The sequence below is a fragment of the Phocoena sinus genome, chromosome 11 (genome assembly GCF_008692025.1).
Source record: "Phocoena sinus isolate mPhoSin1 chromosome 11, mPhoSin1.pri, whole genome shotgun sequence".
NCBI classification, from domain to species: Eukaryota; Metazoa; Chordata; class Mammalia; order Artiodactyla; family Phocoenidae; genus Phocoena; species Phocoena sinus.
In genome coordinates, this window is record NC_045773.1 from 73144648 (window position 1) to 73167317 (window position 22670).

The 22670-nt window shown below is 47.3% G+C and overlaps 1 pseudogene; it reads right to left on the reverse strand.

Annotated features, from left to right (window-relative positions):
- Window positions 1–21336: 21336 nt before the first annotated feature.
- Window positions 21337–21840, reverse strand: LOC116762581 (annotated as a pseudogene).
- Window positions 21841–22670: the final 830 nt, after the last annotated feature.

Genomic DNA, 22670 nt, shown 5'->3' on the forward strand with positions numbered 1-22670 from the left:
GGCAGCTGAGATGGGGAAGGGCTTCTTGGGAGGGGGTGTTATATCCAGGTACCTTCCAGGAGGAGGCTGGGCTGCCTAGGGGGCAGCATGGAGGTGCCTGGAGACACACAGAGGCAGAAGAGGGCTTGTCTCTGAAGGGGAGGGGGATGCTGGCAGACAAATGCAGGTGGTCACGGCTCCCTCTTCACTCCTGTTCTGAGAGTCCATAAGTTGAGTGAGTCCATCTGGCTAGCTCCTGTTTGAACTCACCTCTGTGGTTTCCTTCCTGGCTCTCCAGGGAGAACCCGCATGGCCATTATGACGCTCTTACCTTCCGATTCTCTGAGAATATTTGCCTCAGTGAAGCAGAATCTCATACTCCAGAGACCCAACGTTTCCAGCAGATTTCTGATCGCCTGATCTCTGCTCTGAGGCAAGAAAACCTTTGGGTTCCATCATTTTCCAAATGTCCACAGCCACCCTCCATCTTTCCTGAATGAAAATGAAAGTCACAGGTGGTGGCTCTGGTCCTTGTGTCTTGGCTGGGTGAAGCCTTCATCCCCGATTCAGAGGGGCCCTGGGGCAGCCACTCTGTGTCCCAGAATTTCCAAGAAGTCTTGATTTCAAACAGTCTGCCATGTTGGGAGGCCACGTGTCAGGCCAGGGCCAGATGAATGTGTCCTGATTTTTGTTTCAGAAAATATGGTCAGCATAACTGGGGAGAGAGAAATTGGAAAGAACAGTAATTGGAGCCTGGTCCTGGGCATGAGGTGGAAACCACAGAGAGTCTCTGTTTCAGTTTGCTTAAGCAACGGTAGCTATCACAGCCTATCAGGGTGGAGGGGCTGTCAACATCAAGGTCGTCTGGTTCAGCCTCAGTCTTTCCATAAACATGTCCTGGTGGCTTTGAGCGCTGGCTCCAAGTCAGGCAGAGGCGGGGTTGCATCCTGGCTGTGCTACTTCCTAACCGTGACCTTGGGCAGGATGCTTAACTTCCAGCTCCCCAGTGTGTAAACCTGAAAGAATAATGACACCTATGCTGCAGGGTTGGTTTTAGGGCTAAACAAACAAATGAATGGAAATGGGTTAGCCCAGCACCTGATTCTATAGCGGTTACCATCCTCTTCCTCCTTGCTGCCGTGTGCCCAGCGCTGTGCTGAAGGTGGAGGCACCAGGGTGAACAGGACGTGCGGTACACACTGCTCAGCGCCTGCTCTTTATCCAATCTTTCTCCCTTTCTCTCTTCTCTCCTTCCCTGCCCTCTGCCTTCCTCCCTCCCTCCCCTCTCCCTTCCTCCCTCCCTTTCTTCCTTCCATGATGGACCCTGGTTTATTCAGGGTGGAAAGTGTCCCTCTAAAAACCACCATGTTTCAATTTTTTTATTGGCTGCTAGAGGTGGTCATGTGAGATGTAAGTGGGAGTCACTGGGTGGGATCTAGCAAGATTCTTTAAAAGGAGATGATGCTAGAGGTGGAGTAGCCACCTGTGACAATGATGGGACAAGCATGATGACAAAAGCCACATGCTAAAGCAGAGCAGGAAGAGAGAGAAGGAATTGGGCCCTTCACAGCAGAGTTGGCCAAGTAGGACCCATAGGTCAAACCTGACCTGCCATCTGTTTTTGTCAATAAAGCTTTATTGAAACACTGCCACGCCCATTCCTTTATGTATTATCTGTGGCTGCTTTCACATTACAGTGGCAGAATGGAGTAGTGGTGATAGAGTCTGTGTGGCAAGCAAAGCCTAAACTATTGATAGTCTGACTTTTTCAGAAAAAGTTTGCCGACCCCTGTTTAATGGCCAACAGGGGATTAAACTCGTGCCAACTCTGGACTGCTTATCCCTGAGTGTCTTACCGATGGCAATATAAATCCCTACGTGAATCATTTAATTTAGTGGGTATTTTGCTCTCTGACTCTCTGATGCAATAGGAGAAAGTGCACTGCCCTCCCTCAGGATTGCTTCCGGATCTGCCAAGACGTTGCAAGCTTCTGCTGGAAGACCCAGGAACAGGTGTTATCTGTGAGGAGTCGTAGGTGGCAAGCGACAAAAAACCCCTCTAACTGATCAAAGCTGGAAGGATATTTTTTGGACAGGTAAGGAAAGGTTTGAGACCTGGTCTGAGTTAGGGCAGGTACTAGACAGTTCGGGGCAGGAGTACCAGGAATCAGTCTCTCCCTGAGGCTGGAGGTAGAGTGAATGATGGAGCTCTTGGCTATGGCAGGGAAGCACCTCTGTTAATAGTCCCTTCACACAGTTCATTACCATGGGAGAGAAGTTCATTTCCAAAAAGGGAATCAGGATGCTACCGGAGTGCCAAACCAGTGAGGGGCCATATCAAAGGGAGGATAATCTAAAATAACCCTGTCATCATTGTGCAGAGCTAGCTGGTTCCCCTTCCCCCAATATCAGTTCTCCCCTCTTCTCCCATGGTCACAGAATTTCCAATTTTTCAGCAGGTTGCGTGGCCACCCAGAATAAGGATGAGTTTCCCAGTTTCCTGTGCAGCCAAGGGAGGGCATATGACTACGTTGTTGACATTGGAATGAGAGTAAAAGTGAGGTATGCAACTTCTGGGATGTGAACTTAAAGGGTGTGGTCTTCCCCCTTCCTGCTGCTGGGAATGTGGATGTGCTTCTCCGTCTTGGACCTTGTGGATAAGAGCATCAACCTTGGGGAAGCAGTGCATCAGGGAGCCTGGATCCATGACGTCATGGAATCATCAAACCAGTCCTGGACCACTCACCTCCAGAAGGCATTTACCATAACAGAAAGACACTTCTCTTCTGTTTAAGCCATTGTTAGTTTTGGTCTCTGTAGTTACTGATCATTGACTTCCAGGAAGCAATGACTCAGACTGAGCTGAGTGCTGAGTTCTGGTAGCTTCCATCCGGTAGATCTCCCCTTGGGAATGTACATGACATTTCTAAGTTCTCTTCCAAAAGACAGTTCATCCACTATTTCCCAGCAATCCCATCCAATCCCCACATCACTGCTGTCTTTTCATCCCTAGTTTCTTCACTGTGTTATCTCTGGGACACGTCAGTCTCCGTTGGAAGTGCGTTGTTGGTCTTCATGCTCCATATGCCACATAACACATACACTCAGGCTAAGCAGGGTGGACCCAGGGAGACCGTCACCTACCCCACTTTAGATATTCCATTTCACAGTTTCCCAACCAGCTTTTATAAATGGTCAGCGAATCAATATGCACCCTGAAAGCTATCATTTTAATCTTTTTCTTTAGCCCCCATAAAATATATAACATTGTATTAGTTTTCTACAGATGCTGTAACAAATTACTATAAATGTGGCTTAAAACAACACAAATTTATGCTCTTACAGGTCTGGAGGTTTGAAGTCTGACATGGGTCTCACTGGGCTAAGATCAAGGTGACAGCAGGACTGTGTTCTGGAGGCTCCAGGGGAAAATCTATTCCTTGCCCCTTCCAGCTTTGGCTGCGTCCCTTGCCGCCGACATTCCTTGGCTTGTGGTCCATTCTTCCATCTTCAAGGTCAGCAACGTTGGGCCAAGTCTTTTCATGCTGCCGTCTCTCTGGTTTTGACTCTTCTGCCTCTCTCGCTACCTGGAGAGGACCCTTGTGATAACATAAGGAGCTAATCCAGGATAATCTTCCCGTTTTAAGGTCAGCTGATTAGCAACCTTGATTCTGTCTGCAACCTTCATTCTCTTTACCATGTAGCATAATATATTCACAGTTTCCAAGGACATCTTTTGCGGGGGGAGGTTCATTATTTTGCCTACTATACATATTGATGGTGGTGACTACGGCTACCACTTGGGGAAGCTTTCTGTGGGCCAGGTGCAGAGCTAAGCACTTTACGTAAAGTGTCTTATTTAAACCCACAACGCTTTGGTAGGTAGAATTTTAAGATGGCCCCAGAGATCTGCCTCCTGGTGTACACATCCTGCTTAATTCCCTCTTCTTAGGTGTGGGCAGAACTGTGAACATGACAGGATGTCACTCCTGATTAGGTCACATAATAAGGCCAAGGGGATGGGATTGTTGATGCCATGATTAGGTTATATAAGACTTTATTTTAACAGGCAGGGAGAGAGACTCTCTTGCTGGCCTTGAAGCAGTGAGCTGCCATGTTGTGAAGGGCCAGTGGGGGAGGCCACATGGCCAGGAGCTGAGGGCACCTTCCAGGAGCCAAGAGAGGTCAGGCCCAAGAGCCAGCAAGAGCACGGGGACCTCAAGCACACAGCTGCTAGGAGCTGGGTCTGCCAACACCTGAATGAGCTTGGAAGAACATTCTCCCTCAGAGCCTCCAGAGGAGAGCACAGACTGGTCAACACCTTGATTCCAGTCTTGAGACTCCCTAGCAGAGGACTCCCCCTGGATTCTGACCTGCAGAAACTGTGAGATAAGGAGTGTTTGTTTAAGGCCACCGTTTGTGGTAATTCGTTATGCACCGATATAGAACGAACACATCTCAATTTGCGAGAACCAAAGCTCAGAGAATCTAAGAAACTTGCCAAGGTCAGAGTGCTAATAAGAGGCAGAGGAGGTATTCCAACTAAGGTCTGTCTCCAAATCTGAATGTTTAACTGCTGCTTCCCAACTGACACACATGAATAATAGATTTGGTGTTGGTTTTTTTTTTTTTTTTTATTGTTAGTACTTCATTTGTGCCTGATGGAAACAATTTCTTTTCTGGCTTTTGCAAATGAAATGATGACTTTTCTCTTTTATCTCTGCAATGAGATAGCCCACCTGTTCTGTACCATTTGGGCATTTCTGAGCTTCTGCTGGGCTTCCCATTGTAAAACGACGCTCTTGTTTTAAACACATGGCACCAAACTTTAAATTCTAAAACACGCTGGATATGTGGCCAGATTAGGGTAGAAACTTTCATTCTTTCAACCAAACTTCAAATTGACAGAAGCTATAAAGCCGTGCCAGTGAGTTCACCAAATAAGTCTGTGCAGTAAGCAAGCCAATGTCTTGATCTAGTCTTAGAGAATCATTAACATTGCACATAAGTACATGACAGATGTGGGTCCTTTGAAAGGAGCCAGACACAAATCAGTTGGAAAATGTTACTGAATTTTAGTAGTTTTTCATCGGTAGGAATTTTCTGTACCACAGATGGAAAAAACATAACTACTCTCAACTTCTACACTAGAAAGAGGCCCTCCTACTTGAAAGTTGGGAGCGCCTACTTCTTGGGGGGTCATGGAAGCCCACCGCTGCCTCAACAGCCAGTAGCTGATCAGAAAAATACAGATGTTCTCTTATCTTGGGTTCTTTGCTCTGTGGCCTGTGCCTTTCCTCTTTGCAGGATGCTCCCATCAACCCTTCTCATACCAATAGCATTTCACAGTTTTCTAGAACGAGGTTTGAATGAAATCATTGGTCCTCTCGAATGATTTGTGGCTTACCCATTGGGGTGATTGGGAAGCCTGTGGAAGAACAAAGGTCCTCAGCTGATGGCTGGTAAGCCCTGTTAGGCACACAGTAAGTGCTCAATAACCCCCAGCCCAGGGGAGTGATAGCAGGTCGAAAACCCATCTGAAACACAATAGGCCTGGTCTTTCCCCTACAATGGGTGAAGGACTTGTTCCTTTGGGGCTCGGGGACATCAATGATACTTAAGGGACCCACCCCAGCTGACTCCCTTTAACTTTTAGTTCCTCTGTTTAGAAATGCCACGTCTGTGGCTTCAAATATATCAAGAGAACCTGAAAGATAGGCAATCTGGCCAGGTTTCAAACCCACTGAAAACTCTGGCTCTAAATTTAGACGCAATCTGGAAACTTGAGTTTCAAGTTCCCCTTGCATTGGGCAAAGCCTGAATTTCAAGCTATTGCACATTTTAATTTATCTGTTCTCATCTTCTTGATGTCCCTAAACTTCTTGCTCCCTTTCCCAAACTCATCACCTTGGTTATTGCATCTTCCATTTGGCTGTTGTTGTGACTCCTCTCGAATTATTTCCTGTTGTCATGACTCAGACCTTGTGCTGTGTGTCACCCTTCAGTCTTGTCTCCTTGGCTGGGCTGCATACCCCTGTGGGCAGGGGCTGTCCTCAGGCCTCTTTCCTTTCCCCCTCGGTGAAACATGCCCAGGGGTCCCAGTCAAGGCTGGAGGGTTTTCCCATCGTAAAGCTAGACACCGGGACAAGGTGTGCTCCAACCAGATTTCCAGAACCTTGGTTAGTTAATTCATTGAAAGCGTACAAGTACATAAGCAATGCCAACCTCTGGAGAACAGTGTTTTGAATGAAGAAGTTTACACAATCTAACACAAGTTTGATGAAAACCAAGCTAAAATGCAATCCATTCAGAAAAGCTTTCCCTCAGTCCTGCCACGCTGGTGCTGGCTGACTTGTCTCCATTTTGTGGGGGGTAGAGGACTCAAAGGTTAGAATTTGGCATGTGGGGCAGGACTAGAGTTCAGCGCACATGGACCTTTTCACACCTTCACTCTGCTTTGGAAGAAAGAGAGGGTATGTGTTTCCTAGGGCTGCCATCACAGAGTGGGGGTGGGGCGGGGCTTCAACAACAGAAACCTATTGTCTTACAGTCCTGGAGGCTGGAGTCGGACACAGGTGTCCGCAGGGCCGGTACTTCTGAGGGCTGGGAGGGAACATCCGTCCCCTGCCTCTCCTCTCGCTTCTGGAGGTTTGTTGGTGATCTTTGGTATTTCTTGGCTTGCAGGGCACATTTACCTTCATGTGATGTCCTCCTTGCTTGTGTCCACATTTCCCCTTTTTATAAGGACACCAGTCATATTGGATTAAAGGGCCACCTTAGCCTACTATGAGCTCATCTTAACTGATCATGTCCATGGCAAGCCTATTTCCAAATAAAGTCACATTCTGAGGTATGGGGGTTAGGACTTCACACAAGAATTTTTTTGGTGGGGAGGGTACAGTTCAACCCATAACGTAGACTATTGTATTCTTGTTTGACTTTATTGTTCTCCAAATCAAGGTGTGTCAATTTGATTGAGTCTGTGCCACACCTATGAATTTGGATGATAAACATCTAGTAGAAGCTAAAGGTGCGTTCCTTTCTCTCCCCAGTCCCTCCATCCATCCACCCATCCATCCATCCATCCATCCATCCAGTGATCCATCCATCCATCCATCCATCCATCCATCCATCCATCCACACACCCATCCATCTATCCATCTCCTGTTACACAAAACACACACACACACAGACTTTGGGAGTTTCTAATTGGAGTTCCCTGCCATCCCAGGAGCACTATTTGGAGTCCTGTTTGCATGTGTCCTCTTAGCAACCTCAGAGGAGTAAGGTTCAGGTTCAGAACACAGCCCTGCACTCACCAGCTGTGACCCTCAGTGACCTCCTCCTCTTTGAGCCTTGGTTTCTTCATCTGTAATGCAGCAAACACTAGAGCAGAGCCTGGCACCCAATAGGCCCTTTAAAAATGGTGGTAGTTATTAACGCTATTACTGTCGAGTGAGGTGTGGACAGAGGGAGAGAGTGGAAGCGTGGCCTGTCTGCCGACTTCCAGGAGCTCAACACGAGACATTCCCCAGGTGGAATTCCAAGCTCTCTCACAGGCACCATGTCATTTGTTCTGTCCTCACAGCAATCCCGGAGCTATGATTCTTACCTTTTTGGAAAGATACCCCTGAGAATCTGATTAAAGCTCTGGACTCTCTTCCCCAAACAGCACATATGCATGGACTGTCTGCATAAATTTGCATATGATTTCAGAGGGTTTATGACTCCTCTTTAGCCCATCTTTGGAGGCTAAGAATCCACACTCAAGAGGTAGCAACCTTAAAAATCCATTTGTTCATTTGGTAAACATTCACTGTGTGGCTGTCACACACTGGGTGCTGTGTGAGGGGAGAAAGGGCAGGCAGGGGACCTTTCCCCAGGTTGCTCACAGGCATCTAGAACCATAATCAGAACTAGAAGAGATTCACCCTTTTAGGAGAAATATAGCTGTACTTACGTCAGTGTTCAGAGGAGAGAATTTGTTTCCACCGTGGGGGTGTGTGGAATAATCAGGTGCATTCAGTGGAGGGAAGGACACTGATTTGGAAAGTGAAAGAAGAATGAGAGTTTGGCCTCAAATGATACATTGACATTCCCAAGGTACAAGCTCCAGCGGTTCACAGAAGTGCACATGTGTTGTTACGCACGTGCACTTTCACCTCAAGGTAACGAGTTGCTAGATTCCTAAAATGCTGCCCCTCTGACGGGAAGCCAGATACAATTCACGTTGGGTTCTTTGAGTACGGTCTTCTAACTCAGTATCACCTCTATAACCAAGAGCACAGGTCAACCACTTGCACAAAACACACACAACATTGATGTTCCTTCTGTCTTCGGGCTTCACCTCTGTCAGGAGGGAGTGTCTGATCCCCCCAGGATCAATGCCACGGAGGCACAGAGCTCAGCTTTCTGTTCCTCCCCATAAACAGGAGTCTCAGATGCCCTAAGAGGGCTTGGACCTGGAAAGAGCATGTCAGCGGGTAGCTGACCACTACCTTCCGTTTCTCTCTACCAGGAGAGAATTTCCTTCCTACCCCTACCTCCTCTCTTCTTTACCCACATCCCACTAATGGCCCGGAGCTGGAATTTCTCAGTGTCAGAGGACATTTTGACATGCCAGGTTCTGTTCTGCTCTAGCTGCGTTGAAAGCCTATCCATTTGGTTCTGGTTCATAACACTTCCCTAGGAGTTTCTCTGAAAGACTTTAGTTCTTTTTGTGGTTCAGCAAAAAACTTGGTATTTGGGTTGGGTGCAGGTTAGGGTTAGGCCAGGGCGGAGGCCCCTTCTGGTTTGGGTTTTACAGGGTGGTCATTTGCAAGACCCTTATCTCAAGCCATCCCAGGTGGAAAGGGCAGGAAGATGTGGCCGGGGAACCCACTTCACAGAGAATTTGAAAGAGTAGAGGAGCAGCAAGCTGGGTTTGAAGAGAAACTACAGTTTCAGGTTCCCACCGTCAAAATGAGTTTGGTGTAGCAAGAAGTTAGGAAAGTGAATTCTGCTTCAGGCTTGGCCACAGATTCGCAGTGTGCCCCCGGGTAGATCAAGTCCCCTCTCTGGGACTCAGTTTCCTTATGTGTAAAAGAAGGAAATTGGACTAGAAACCAGATGATGGCTAAGGTATCTTTCAGAGCTAAAATTTATGAGGCTATGAAAACAGCTTTATTTTAAGTTAACTATGACTCTAAGGAAAAGACTCAAAATCTCCCTTCCCCAGGCACACCGAGTTCTTCCTTCATCACAATTGATCCCTCCTGTGTACTGCTCTCTAACACGATGCTCATTAGAGAGCTGACCTAATGGCTTAAGCAGCCTTCCTGGATCCCATTTCTATTTTAACGGATTACTTGGATGTCATTATCCGAGGCTCCCTGAGTAGCTGGGGCTGTGCAGTAGAGTTGCAGGCAGGCCCCCCCGGGTCACAGAACCTTTCTCTCTCCTCTCTCGCCTCTTCCCTCCCTCCCTTGCCCCGTCTTTCCTTTCAGTGGCCCTTGCGTTGAGAGCTTCCTTTGCATGAAGCCCAGTGTTAGGGCAGTATTAGGTATAACCCTCGCAGAAGGGAATGCACCCCTTCAAGGTGCTAGAAGGCAGGACCCATTTCCAGCAGGACGTAGGGGCTGGAGGGTTTCTAGGGAACTTCACCTGGAATCCCCAGGTATCCACGACCTAGCACCACAAGGTGTGCTAGGTAAGTGGTTCTCACACTTGAAACTCACCTTTTAACGAATAAAAGGCTCTCATTCATTTTTGATATTTGAAATGAGAATCTGTCTACTTTGGGTTTCTTGCTTCTAGGCCTTCTTAGCTGGATCTCATGAACAGAATCAAACCTTCACTCTAATGGATATTAACTGTCATGCCTCAGGTTTTCAGGGGTAAATTGAGGAAAGGCATAGCTCCCTCACAAGGCCTATTTGAGGCCCAGTGGTTTTGTAAGTAAAGCACTTGCATGGAAAGAGGTAAGTGCTTAGTCAACAGTAGTTATTATTCTAATTGCCAGTTGATTATACTGTGATATTTTCAAGGTGATTGATTTATGGAGAGCAATTTGCCCTTCCAGGAAGTGGCCCTAGACATCAGGCATTCTGATTTCTTGGATGTGAATGCAATAGTTTCTCTTCCTCTGGTTTATCACCCGTGGTAGGCTTGCACCTGATTGGGGGTGGCCTTCTCCCCTCCATCCTCCCCCCAACCTCCCTGGACTTTCTCTCTTCCTCTTTCCTTATTTCTCTTTCTTAAAGTTTATTGGGAGTTTCTGCACTCGTAAAAGACTACACACACACTACACAGAATTTGAAACAAAAACATCAAAAAAGTAGAAATTAAGAAAAAGAAATCACCCATGGCATCTAGAGAAAAATGCATTTTGCTATATTCCTTACTTTCTCTTTTCCATCGTTTTGAGTTTTGTTTGCTTGTTTTACATGTTGAAGTCATACTGTAGATGTAATTTTGCCTCCAGCCTTATTTTTAGATACCATTAGAATATAAGCATTTCCCTGTATTAATTTAAAATCCATCACAAACGTCATCTATATTGGCTATAAATACAGCCAATTGACTGGGCACCATGCTATGGTTTAACATGCTTCCCTTTAAGGTTGATTTTACCTTCTTTCTAATTCATTGTTTCTAATAGGCTGAGGCTGGGCAAACACCCTCCAGCCTGTTAGGACTGTATGTAAGGTAAGAGTTGTCATCTGGAGATCCTGTGGGAAGGCCTGAACGCTCTCCTCAGGAAACTTTGGATTTGAATTTTGTGACACATTCTTTCGTTTCTCAAAGGTCTCCTTTACTTATGTTTTCAGTTCTTGATCAAGGCCTGTATGGTTGCGATTATCAAGTAATTGACCAATTTACAAATAGAGGAAAACTTCTCCTTAGAGAGATAGAATAATGCAATTGTTAAGAGCTGCCTGTGTCCAAAGCCCGGCCCTCCGCATCCTGGCTGGGTGACCTCGAGCAAGTTTTGGTTTCTCTGTTCCTCGGCCCCCCTCATATGGGATGATAACAGTATCCAGCGCACAGGGTTCTGGGTGGTAAATGAACTCATCCATGTAAGGTGCTTAGAAGAATCCCTGGAGCTCGGTAAACTCTAGTGAGTGTTTGCTATTATTATGGTCTCTATCTGTAGAGAGCATTTTAAAGTTTCTTGTAAACATTTCTGGCCTTACATTTAGGTCTTTAATCCCAACGTTCATTGCAGCACTGTGTACAATAGCCAACGCATGGAAGCAACCTAAATGTCCATTGACAGAGGAGTGGATGCAAAAGACGTGGTACACGTGTACAATGGAATATTGCTCAGCCATTAAAAAGAATGAAATAATGCCAATTGCAGCAACATAGATGGACCTGGAGATTATTGTGCTAAATGAAGTCAGTCAGACAGAGAAAGACAGATATATGATATGGCTTATATGCAGAATATTAAAAAAAAAAAGGTACAAATGAACTTATTTACAACACAGAAACAGACTCACAGACTTAGACAACAAACTTAGGGTTACCAGTGGGGAAGGGGGGAAGGAAGGATAAAGTGGGAGTTTGGGATTGACATGCACACACTGCTATATTTAAAATAGATAAACAAAATTTAAATAAACAAACCTAAAGTCATAAAACAAGAATCATTTCTTCCTAGCATATTGTGACATATGCCAGCATTTTCTGTACTTAAAAGTTGGGATAGACTAATTTACAGAAAAGATACTTTTGAAGGTAGTTGTTCTTTCACTTATTGTTTGTATTCATATATTAAAAGAATATATATTTTAAAAAATTTTCCCACTGGCTCTTTAGGCTTCTTGTTTTGTTTTTGTTTTTTTTTTTCAGTACGCGGTCCTCTCACTGTTGTCGCCTCTCCCGTTGCGGAGCACAGGCTCCAGACGCGCAGGCTCAGTGGCCATGGCTCACGGGCCCAGCCGCTCTGCGGCATGTGGGATCTTCCTGGACCGGGCACGCGTCCCCTGCATCGGCAGGCGGACTCTCAACCACTGCGCCACCAGGGAAGCCCAGGCTTCTTGTTTGTATAACAGGAGTGGAAGAAGGAGGACCATTCAAGGGCAAGGGCTGCAAAGAGGAGGAGCAAGGTGGGGGAGAGCAGGGCAGCTGGGGGACAAGGCTGACGTGGGGGCACCTCGACCCCCGAGGCCAGGGAGTGGATGGTGCTCTCAGGGCCCCCTAGACGCCATCCAAGCCGGGCCAGGAAGTGAGACTTAAGGCCTGGCAGGGGAGGAGGGCCAGAGCTGGAAATCAGAACCTGAAGGAGGAAGGGGCTGGGATCCGCCCACCCCCCAGGGTTACAGCCTATGAGGATGCGCAGCATGGAGTCTCAGCGGGTGGGTGAGGGAAATCTAACGATAGAATTTGCAGTTTTCCTTACAAGAGGTCCAGCACAGTTGCATTCTGGTAATGGAAGCAAAATTTTAAATATGAGCAGGAAATAAAATTAATTTTAAAACATCTGAAAACATATATTCTGTGACTCGTCCAACTGGCCCAGCTTGGCTGGCTTGTTTTTCCTCAGACTGACTGATTAATAGGACAGAAATGAGGAGGTGTAAATTTATTTCGGACCTGGGTGGGGAGTCAGGGTGGTGGCTGGCATCACCCCACTTAGGCTAAATCTGCATTTTCAAGTCCAGGAGGGGTGCCCACCTACTGGATATCCTGGGGGGTGGAGGAGTTGGAAGGAAAGCATTTCGGACTGAGCTGCTTTTCAGCAAGCTTCTAGAAGCAGTTTGCTTTCTCTCCCTCTTTTGAAAGTAGAGTCGTGCAGGCCCAGAGGCAGCCGTGTGACCAGTGGACCCTGGGGACCATTCCCCTGGCCAGGCCCAGGCCGAGGAGCTGCCCTAGGAGGGGAGGGGGTGTGTGCAGACTGTTAAGCCTAAAATGCTCCCTGGGATGAAGTGGGAGGACAGGCCAGCACTCAGGGAAATAAAATAAAATCCCGCTGGGCTGTTTTCTTCACTGAGCATGGAGAAACATTTAGCAGCATGAAAGGTGGTTGAGAAGCAATAAATAATCTTCAAATGGGGAAAGGCCGCCGTCTGGGAGGTGGAGAGTAAGACTGCAGCACAGAGCATTTGATCTGAGTTGAAACTCTGGAGAGAGGCTGATTGCGACGTAGCCCAGGACACGGATAATTAAAAACAAAGACATCTTTAAGACACATCTGAGTCGGTCTCCCTGTCCCCCTTCTTCACCCTACAAGTCCCCCACGTCCACCCCCCACCATCTTCTTTTCCTGGAAAAGGCTGGGAACACCCTCCAAAGTAAAATCATCGTAATGAGAGAAGACACGTTCTTGAAGAAATCTCAGCTTAGGGTTTACAGCTCTATAAGCATTTCCGCAGAAAGACGTCCCACACGCAGGCACTAAGTCGAGGACACACAGTTGCAATGCTAGCTCGGTCTTCTGCAAGATTATTTTTACAATATTTGCAATTAAATGCAGATTTTCTGCTGCCTGATTCTCACTGGACGAGGGGCTCTGGTGCTTCTGGATCTTTCGGCACACAAGCTCAGGCGCGTGGAGTTGCATGAAGGGCCGCGATCAAGCAGGACAACACCCTACCCACAGCACGTGCACCAACGGAAGGCACTTGGGACACACGTGTGCCCGCAGCAGAGCTGCCTCTCCCCAAACCTTCTTCATGAGAAACAGATCTGCTCTGCCTCTCTGTACTTCATTTTGATGATTGAATTTTTCCTCAACCAAAAGTGTAGGGATAATGGTCTTTTTTTTAAATTTTATTTTTGATACTCCAGAAATCTTGAAGAAAATATGATTATATCGCTCATTTATTTTGGTCTCAAGAAAAATTGTTGTATGTGTATGTCTGTGTGTGCATCTCTGTGTGTGTCTGTGTGTGCAGGCATGTGTATGTGTGTGTATGTGTGTGCGTTGGGACGGTGGGGATCCTGAGAACTTCCAGGAAGTTCCATATTGCCCTTTCTCCTGCGATGGCCTGGGGTGCCCAGCATTGATCAGGAGCAACTTGCAGGAAGAGGAAAGGGTTGGTTTTTAGGTCTGTAACTACCAGCCCCTACCCCATTCTGCATACTGTGGGCTCCAATGAAGGGAGTTGTTATTTGCTTCCCCAGGTCAGTTTAAGAGGCAGTGAGGAAAGTCAGAGCTCACCTCACCTAAGCAGGCAAGCAGGGTAGGCCTCAAGAGGCAGAAAGACCTAGACTTGAATCTCACCAGCCACTTTACTTGCTAGTGTGATCCTGGGAAAGTTCCTTGACCTCTCTCAGCCTCAGTTTTCTCATCTGTAAATTGGCCCAGTGATCTCCATGATATGCAGTTCTTGTAAGCACAGTGTCAGGTACGGAGTGGGTGCTCAGGGGATTAGAAGCCCCACATTCTCCTCTCCCAACAAGTCCTCCAGGCTGCTGCTGGAAATGGAGTTGGCAGAAGGAAGGCTTAAATTCCTTCTAGGAAGCCACCCTCCTATATCCTGGCTGCCTCCCTGGCTTTTTACTCAGCCCTGGGAGCTGGAGTCTGTCACTCAGGTCCAGGAAGGATCTGGAGTAGGTGTTCAGTAACAGGAAGAGGAATGTGAAAGCTCCACCTGGCGGGACACAGACTCCCGCCCACTTCCCAGAGTGTTGCTCAGAGCCAGCCCTGGGTAAATGGAGTTCACCCACATCCAGAAACAGGCATCATCGGCCCTCCACACCCCCCGGGCGGACTCCCTCTTCCTGTGGAGAGCTTCCTTTGTTTCACTCTGATACTGTGACTGCCCTGAACAGCCCCTAGGGACACAGTCCTGACACTGTCCCTTACCAGTGGGCATTTTTGGACACCGTCACTATTTGTTCCTGGGGCTGCCTCTTTGCATCTTGCCTGATTCCTCCTGGAGCCCTTGGGGCATCGGCACCCATGCAGGGCTGTGCTATCCCGGGAGGAGGAAGCCAAAAGGAGTCCCCACCTACTCCTACTTTTGTAGGAGGAAATGAGGGTGGAAAGTCGCCCACAGGCGCTCAGGCGAGGTCTGTGGGGTTGATGTTGGTGATTAGGAAGTCAAAAGCTGGACTTGTGGACGTTGAAACTTAGTCCCTTGTCAAGTATTTTCAACCCATATTTCTTCACAGGAAAGTAATTGGATGTAAAACCTCCCTCTCACCCCTCACCCAAACTTCTCTGAAGTTGGGCATTTGACATTGATTTTCCCAGCTCAGTATCAAGTATAGCATCACTGAAGATCACCAAACTGCTATTTAGACATTTTAAAGATGCAATTTGAGTTCCAGGGCAGGGGAAAGGGGTGGATAAAAGAGATTATATGATAATGATATGGCTGTGGAAGCCTGTCAAATAAAGTGCATTTTCTCTGGTGGGCAGGCTATTTCTGGAGCTGGGCATGGGTCGCCCTGCTGAGGGATGTGTTTATCCTAATGCGAAGCAGGACCGAGCTAGGCCGCAGCTCCCTGCACAGTTTTTAAAGTCTTAAGATACCACAAAGACATTTGTGGTGTCCAGGAGACGCATTTAGTCCGCCCTGGCTCTTTCAATGTGTGCTGACTTGGCTCTGACAGGAGCCAGAGGAAAGCAAGGAGAAGTCTGACAGCAGAAGTGGGAGAAAGTGTGTCCGTCCAGACCTGCCCATTAAGGTGGTTTTGGATACAAGGAAGAGAAAAGTCAATGCAAACTGACTTAAACAATAAGGAGTTTACTATAGGATCTAACAAGTAGCCCAGAGCTAGGGCTTCAGGTAGGGTTTTATCAGGGTGCTAATTCTGTTTTCCTGTAATCCTGTTTACTCTGCCCTCTTCTAATTCTCTTCCTTAGGCTGACTCGCCTCATGGCTGCAAGATGGCTGCCAGCAGCATATCTAGCACTTGCTTCTTCGGTCACGTCCAGAGAGAAGGAGAGGAAACCTTTTCCTTTCAGTTTGAACTGGTCAGTTTAAGCCGCTACCTGGATAATAGCAGCCACTAGGCTGATATCCTGGGTTGATTGGCCTAACCCAGGCTTCTGAACCCAACACAAGCAAAGAGACTTGAGTCACCCTAACTGCTGGGATCAGATTCCCCTGGGACCCAGGCATGACATGAGGGTGGGGGTGGGGGACAGGGGGAAGCTTTAACTGGACTCTGTAAGGAAGGCAGGGGCACAGTGAGTTGGAAATGAAAGCAGTTAAGCTATCAACTCTGTTCCCAACCAGAAATGCAGGAGACCTGTTCTAGCAGAGCTCTGTCATGGGCTGAGAGACTGTCAGTCTGACCTTTCTGTCTCACAGAGCTGTCGGGATCAAGAATGATGATGGGAAAGTAAAAATGGGAAATAGAGGTAAAAAGTGTGCATGTGTGTGTGTATATATAGATAGATATAATATAGTAAAGTATAAAATATATGTATATAAATAGTATTACTACTGAAACCGTGAACCTCATGGATGAATGGACTCACACCTCAGTTTTCTCTCCTGTAAAATGGACACAGTAATACTGACTTATCGTCTTATGCAAAGGGTATAGAAGTTTCATGTATTAATTCCAGCGCTCCTAGGGGCCTGTGAGACTCCCCAGACCCGGGCTTGTTTTCCCTCACAGTGGAATGGTGACCACCCCAGCCCCTTGGTACTCTCTCCCTGTCTCCCCATTCCATCCAACCCGGAAGGGGTTCAGCAACATTCCCTCTGGAACGTATGAAAGCCAAACTTCCCAGAGTTTCCAATCACTGCTCTTGGCTTCACAGGGAGGACCCACCTCTTCCCAGGAATTCTGGCAGGGCTGCTCAGGGACCGTGACAGAGATGGAGCCTGGCTGTGAGCCCGAGATGGCGTGGACGGGACAGGGGTGGAGCCCGCCGGCTGGGTCCCAGGACAGAGCAGCGCAGGTGACAGACAGAGGGACGGAGGAGGGGCGTTCTAGAGCGTGAGGTGCAGGGTCTGCTGGGGGGACCGGGAAGACGCCGGTTGGGGTCCCTGCCCTGCAGTAGGACACTCTGCCACTGTTGTCACAAGCGATACAAGTCGCACCCGCAGCTGAAACAATGGCCACAAAGGCTGCAGCTTCCAGTCCTGAGGGCCACCCCTGGGAACTGGAACTGTTTGCTTCCTCAGGCGCAGCCTCGATTTTCATGGGAGAAAAGCCAGCAGACTTTTTTCGATTCCCCAGATGCCAGCAGACCAGCTCCTCTGTTACCTCCCTCTTCCTCCAGGTCTGGTCTCTTCTCATAGGGGAACAGGCACCAGAACACACACACACACACACACACACACACACACACACACACACACACAGAGAAACACACACACACACAGAGAAACACACACGCACACACACCTGCACGCCCTCTCCCAGGTCTTACCTGCTCTGTCACTCTGGCCACCACATGTGGAGAGAGTGCATTCCACTTTGGGTGTGGAGTGCAGACACAAAGGAGGCATGTTCACCTTCCCTACTTACAAAGAGACACTGACTGTAGAAATTCTCAAAGGAAGAGCAGTAAGGCCCTTACGCCTCAGGCTGGTTCAGGGCACAGTCTCTGGGCAACCCCAGCCCGAGGCTGAGTGCTTTGAGGGGCAGCTCCTAGAGCTTCTGGGTCCTCACTCTACAAACTAGAAGGGATCCTGGGGGCTTGTGATGCCAGGACAACTTGCAGCTTCACAGAGGAGGGACAGGGCCCAGAGAGGAGTCACCTCTGGCCACATGGCTCATCCCCTGGAGCCTGGTCTGGGGCACAGTCTAGGGGGTGGGATGTAGGGTAGCCGAAGCCCTAGGGAGGGATGCGTTTCCAGGAATGTGTGTCAGCCTCCGGAGCTTGTTACCTGAGAAGAACCAGCAGGAGAAGTCAGCAAGCTCCAAGGCCCACCTCTGCTCACCACAAGGTGGCAACAGCGCTTTGTAGGAGCCCCAGCTTGAGGGGTGGTGTCCAGCGCTAAGGACCGGACCTCACCTCCAGAGCCCTGATGGTCTGGTATTCCTTTAATGTCTTCAGGTGAGGCTGAGACTTCGTTTCATGTGGGCCTGGGTGTGCCTCTCTTTCCTGTCTGATTGCCTTAACTCGGTCTGACTTGCACCTGCTGACCAGTTCTGATTTCCCCCTGCCTTCCTTCAGCTCTTCCATAAGCTCTGTGGGAGTGTGGAGGACAGGAGGACACAGTTCTACTCACGGGACTCTAAAAAGGCCAGTGGGAAGATGAGCCAGAGATCAAAACCCCATCAGACGATAGATGGATACATGTAAGTTAGTGCCCTGTGCAGTGCTGAAGTTACATTTTTCATTTTAGGAGAAGAGTTGAAAGTAGCTTTTCCACCTGGAAACATTACTTGACTCGTGTACCTTCTCTACAGCAGCACCCTTTTGCCCCTGCGCTTTTTTTTTTTTACTAGTTATTAGTTAATTTTTAAAAATTTTATGTTATATTGGAGTATAATTGATTAACAATGTTGTGTTAGTTTCAGGTGTACAGCGAAGTGATTCAGTTATACATACACATGTATCTATTCTTTTCTCATTTAAGTTATTGCAGAGTTCCCTGTGCTGTACAGTAGGTCCTTGTTGGTTATCTGTTGTTTTTTTTTTGTGGTACGCGGGCCTCTCACTGCCGTGGGCTCTCCCGCCGCGGAGCACAGGCTCCGGACGCACAGGCTCAGCGGCCATGGCTCACGGGCCCAGCCGCTCCGCGGCATGCGGGATCCTCCCAGACCAGGTTACGAACCCGTGTCCCCTGCACCGGCAGGCGGACTCCCAACCACTGCACCACCAGGGAAGCCCTGGTTATCTGTTTTAAATATAGCAGCGTGTATATGTCAGTCCCAAACTCCCAATCTATCCCTCCCTCTCACCCTTCCCCCCCGGGACCATAAGTCTGTTTTCTAAGCCTGTGAGTCTGTTTCTATTTTGTAAATAAGTTCATTTTTATCATTTTTGAAAGATTCTGCATATAAGGGATGTCATATGATACTTTGTCTTTCATGAATGTGTTGACTGCGTGAATGAATGGTGTGAGTAAATCAATGAATGAAGAAATGGAAGTTGGGTGAGGAGGGGCAAACCCCTCACTGCACGCCTCTGGCTGGCCCAACCGTGTGTGTCCAGGACACAGCTGTTCACAGATACCCAAGAAGTCAACCCTGCAACTTGGGAAACAGCCATGAGGAAGCCTTAACACGTCCTCTGCTTTGTGCTGTCTGTGCCCTGTTGGGAGTCCTGGTGAAAGGTGGACTGTCTTAATGTAAAAATGAACATCTCTACCCATCAGAGGCATGGCTCGGGACCCTCTGCTTGCTGCCCAAAAGAAAGACTTTGCAGACAACTCTGGTCAAGGGCAAATAGTAAACATATTTTTTGTTGATTAACTACAAAAGCAATGCATATGTGTGTATATATATATATATACATATCTCGAGTCTTCCTTATTCACCAGTTCCATTATGTGGATTTTTCTACTCACTAAAATTTATTTGTGACCCACAAATCAGTAGACATGGTGCTTTCGCAGCCATTTGTGGACATGGGCAGAGGGACAAAAGATTTGAGTCACCCGTGAGCACAGCCCCAGCTGAGGTCAAACAAAGTGATGCTGTTTCAGCTCTCATACTGTCAACAAGGATCCTTTTCCCCATCCCACGAGTGCCATGTTTTTTGCATTTTTGTGCTTTTTGTTGGTGATTTTGTTGTTTAAAATGGCCCCCAAGTGTAGTGCTGAAAAATCTGTCTAGTGTTGCTAAATCAAAGAAGGCTGTGATGTGCGTTACAGAAAAAATACATGTGTTAGGTAAGCTTCATCCAGGTCTGAGTTACAGAGCTGTTGGCTGTGAGTTCAGTGTTAATGGATCAACGAAATATGTTAAGTCAGGTGTCTTTATACAGAATCACACATAAAACAAGGTTATGGATTGATTGGCTAATGAAAATATTTTGACCAGAGACTCTCAGGAACCTGACTTCATATTTCCCTTAGAAGCAACGGCTCAGTGTTCTGTATTTAAGTGTTTTCATTGACTTTATAGAACATAACTACTGCAAATAACAAGAATTGACTGGAGATATATATATACTTTTTCAGTATAAAATTGAAAGACTATAAATACATATATAAATATAAAGTAATAAAACATGTAATGTCCCTTTATCCATTTTCCTTCTCTAATCCCGGTCCTCTTTCATAAGGAACCATTGTTAACCATTTAGGGTGGGTCCTCCCATACCTTCTTCTGTTAATTTACATTCTTAAATACATATATGTATATATATAATTTTTATGAGCATATTTTATGAAGGGAATTTTATACATATACAATATGTGATTTGCCCTTTATCACTTAGATTAGGGTCAGCAATTTCTTTTCTGTAAAAGGCCAGATAATAAATATTTTTGGCTTGGGAACCATATGGTCCCTGTCACCTGTACTCAATTCTGCTGCCGCATCAAGAAATCAGCCTAGGGACTTCCCTGGTGGTGCAGTGGTTAAAAATCCGCCTGCAAATGCAGGGGTCACAGGTTCGATCCCTGGTCTGGGGAGATCCCATGTGCCGCGGAGCAACTAAGCCCGTGCACCACAACTACTGAGCCTGCACTCTAGAGCCCACGAGCCACAACTACCGAGCCCGCATGCCACGACTACGGTAGCCCACGTGCCTAGAGCCCGTGCTCTGCATCGAGAGAAGCCATGGCAATGAGAAGCCCGCACACCGCAACGAAGAGTAGCCCCCATTTGCCGCAACTAGAGGAAGCCAGTGTGCAGCAACAAAGACCTAACGCAGCCAAAAATAAATAAATATATAAATTTATAAAAAAAAAATCAGCCATAGACAACATGTAAATGAATGGGCGTGGCTATGTTCCAATAAAACTTTATTTATGGAAACTGAAGTTTGAATTTCATGTAATTTTCAATATTGCAAAATACTACTCTTCTTTTGATTGCATTTCAACCATTTAAAAATGTAAAAACGATTCTTAGCTGGTGGGCAGTACATTCACAGACAGGGGTTGGATTTGGCTTATGGCACTTAGTTTACCGACCCCTGACGTAGATTATATGTTGGAGACCTCTTCCTGTTAATACATGGAGATCTACCTCATTGTTTTAATGGCTACCCAGTATTCCATTGTATGAATTTACCTCAATTTATTAAAAAATTAAAAAAAAATTTTTCCCAACACCATGTATTTTATTTATATCAGCTAGATATTTACAGATATTTGCTGATACAAAAATACAAGGACCAGGCAGACTGAAAGTGGAGGCAATGCCACCCTCACTGCAAAACCCTCCAGCTCCTTGAGCTATGTGTACTTTCCCAAACGCTTTCTCAAAGGCTTTAAATAGTTGAAAGTATTTCCACGTGACAATGACTCCACGGCAATGTATGCACCAGGACTGGACGAGGGCTCAGTATCTGTACTTGGTGGAGTAGTCCTTCGAAGACACGACCAGGCCGTGACCCTTCCGGGGCCCCCCACCCCCGTACGCCGTCTCGATGATGTCGATCATCTCCTACTTGTCTTCCATGGCCCAGTTGATCTTGTTGTTGTTGCCAGTACCCAGGTCGATCACGATGTGCTTGTTCCTGAAGAAAAACATGACAGTGCGCGGATCGTATAACTCATACATTTTGTTGAAGTCAGGTACTTCTGTAATATCCACAAGATAAATAACTGAGGAATTTTTAACTTTTAAAACAGCTGGGGTATCCAAACAGGGCTCGCAGCAAGATGAGGAAGATCCCCCATTATCTGCCGTTTCTTTTCAGGTATGCTGTACAGAACCTCGTCCATCTTCATACAAGTAGGGTCCCAGTCGTGTCCAAACCGAATGACGACCACGCGGTCTTCTTCCGAGGATGACCTGATCCACTTGCCAGCCATTGTGCAGGTGCGGGAGTATGTACGACATCTTGGGGCCGACGGGTCTGCGGGAGGGAACCACCGGCCAGCTCCTCCCAGCTCCAGCGCGGGGCACCCACGGGGCCCCCACCCCATGGAGCCTCACCCAGCGGGGCCCCCACCCCACGGGGCCTCACCCCGTGGGGCAGTCGGCGCGCTGCCGGGACCTCGTCCCCAGACCCCGACCCCACCAACGGATCGTCTCCGCCCCGCGGCCCAGAACCCAGGGCTAAGGGACCCTTGGGGTCGTACACCCACGCCTCCCTTGCCACCCCCTCCCTCCCCCGGCCCGGCACCTGAATTTACCTCAATTCATATAGCTATTTCCTTATCGACGGACACGCAGATTATTCCCAATATTTCACTATAGCAGAATATCCTGTTCATACATCTTGAGGCATATGTATTTCTATGGAGTGGGATTCTAGAATTGGAACTCCCAGTCCGTCCCTCCCCCACGCCCCTTCCCCTTGGCAACCACAAGTCTGTTCTCTATGTCTGTGAGTCTGTTTCTGTTTCGTAGGTAAGCTTATTGGTCACCCTAATTTTAAGCAGGCGCGTGATATGGTCAGATTTGCTTCTTTGGTATAACTTTTTGTTGTAAGAATAATTTTAGATTCAGAGAAAAGTTGCAAAGATAGTACAGAGAGTTCAGTTTACCCATCCCCCCAGTTCCTCCTATTGCTAATGTCTTAGATACATTTGTCAACACTAGGAGATTCACATCGATACATTACTATTAACTAAATTTCAGGCTCTGTTCAGATTTCCCCAGTTTCTCTACCGATGCTCTTCTTCTGTACCAGGGTCCCATCCAGGATCCCACATTTAGAAGTTCTG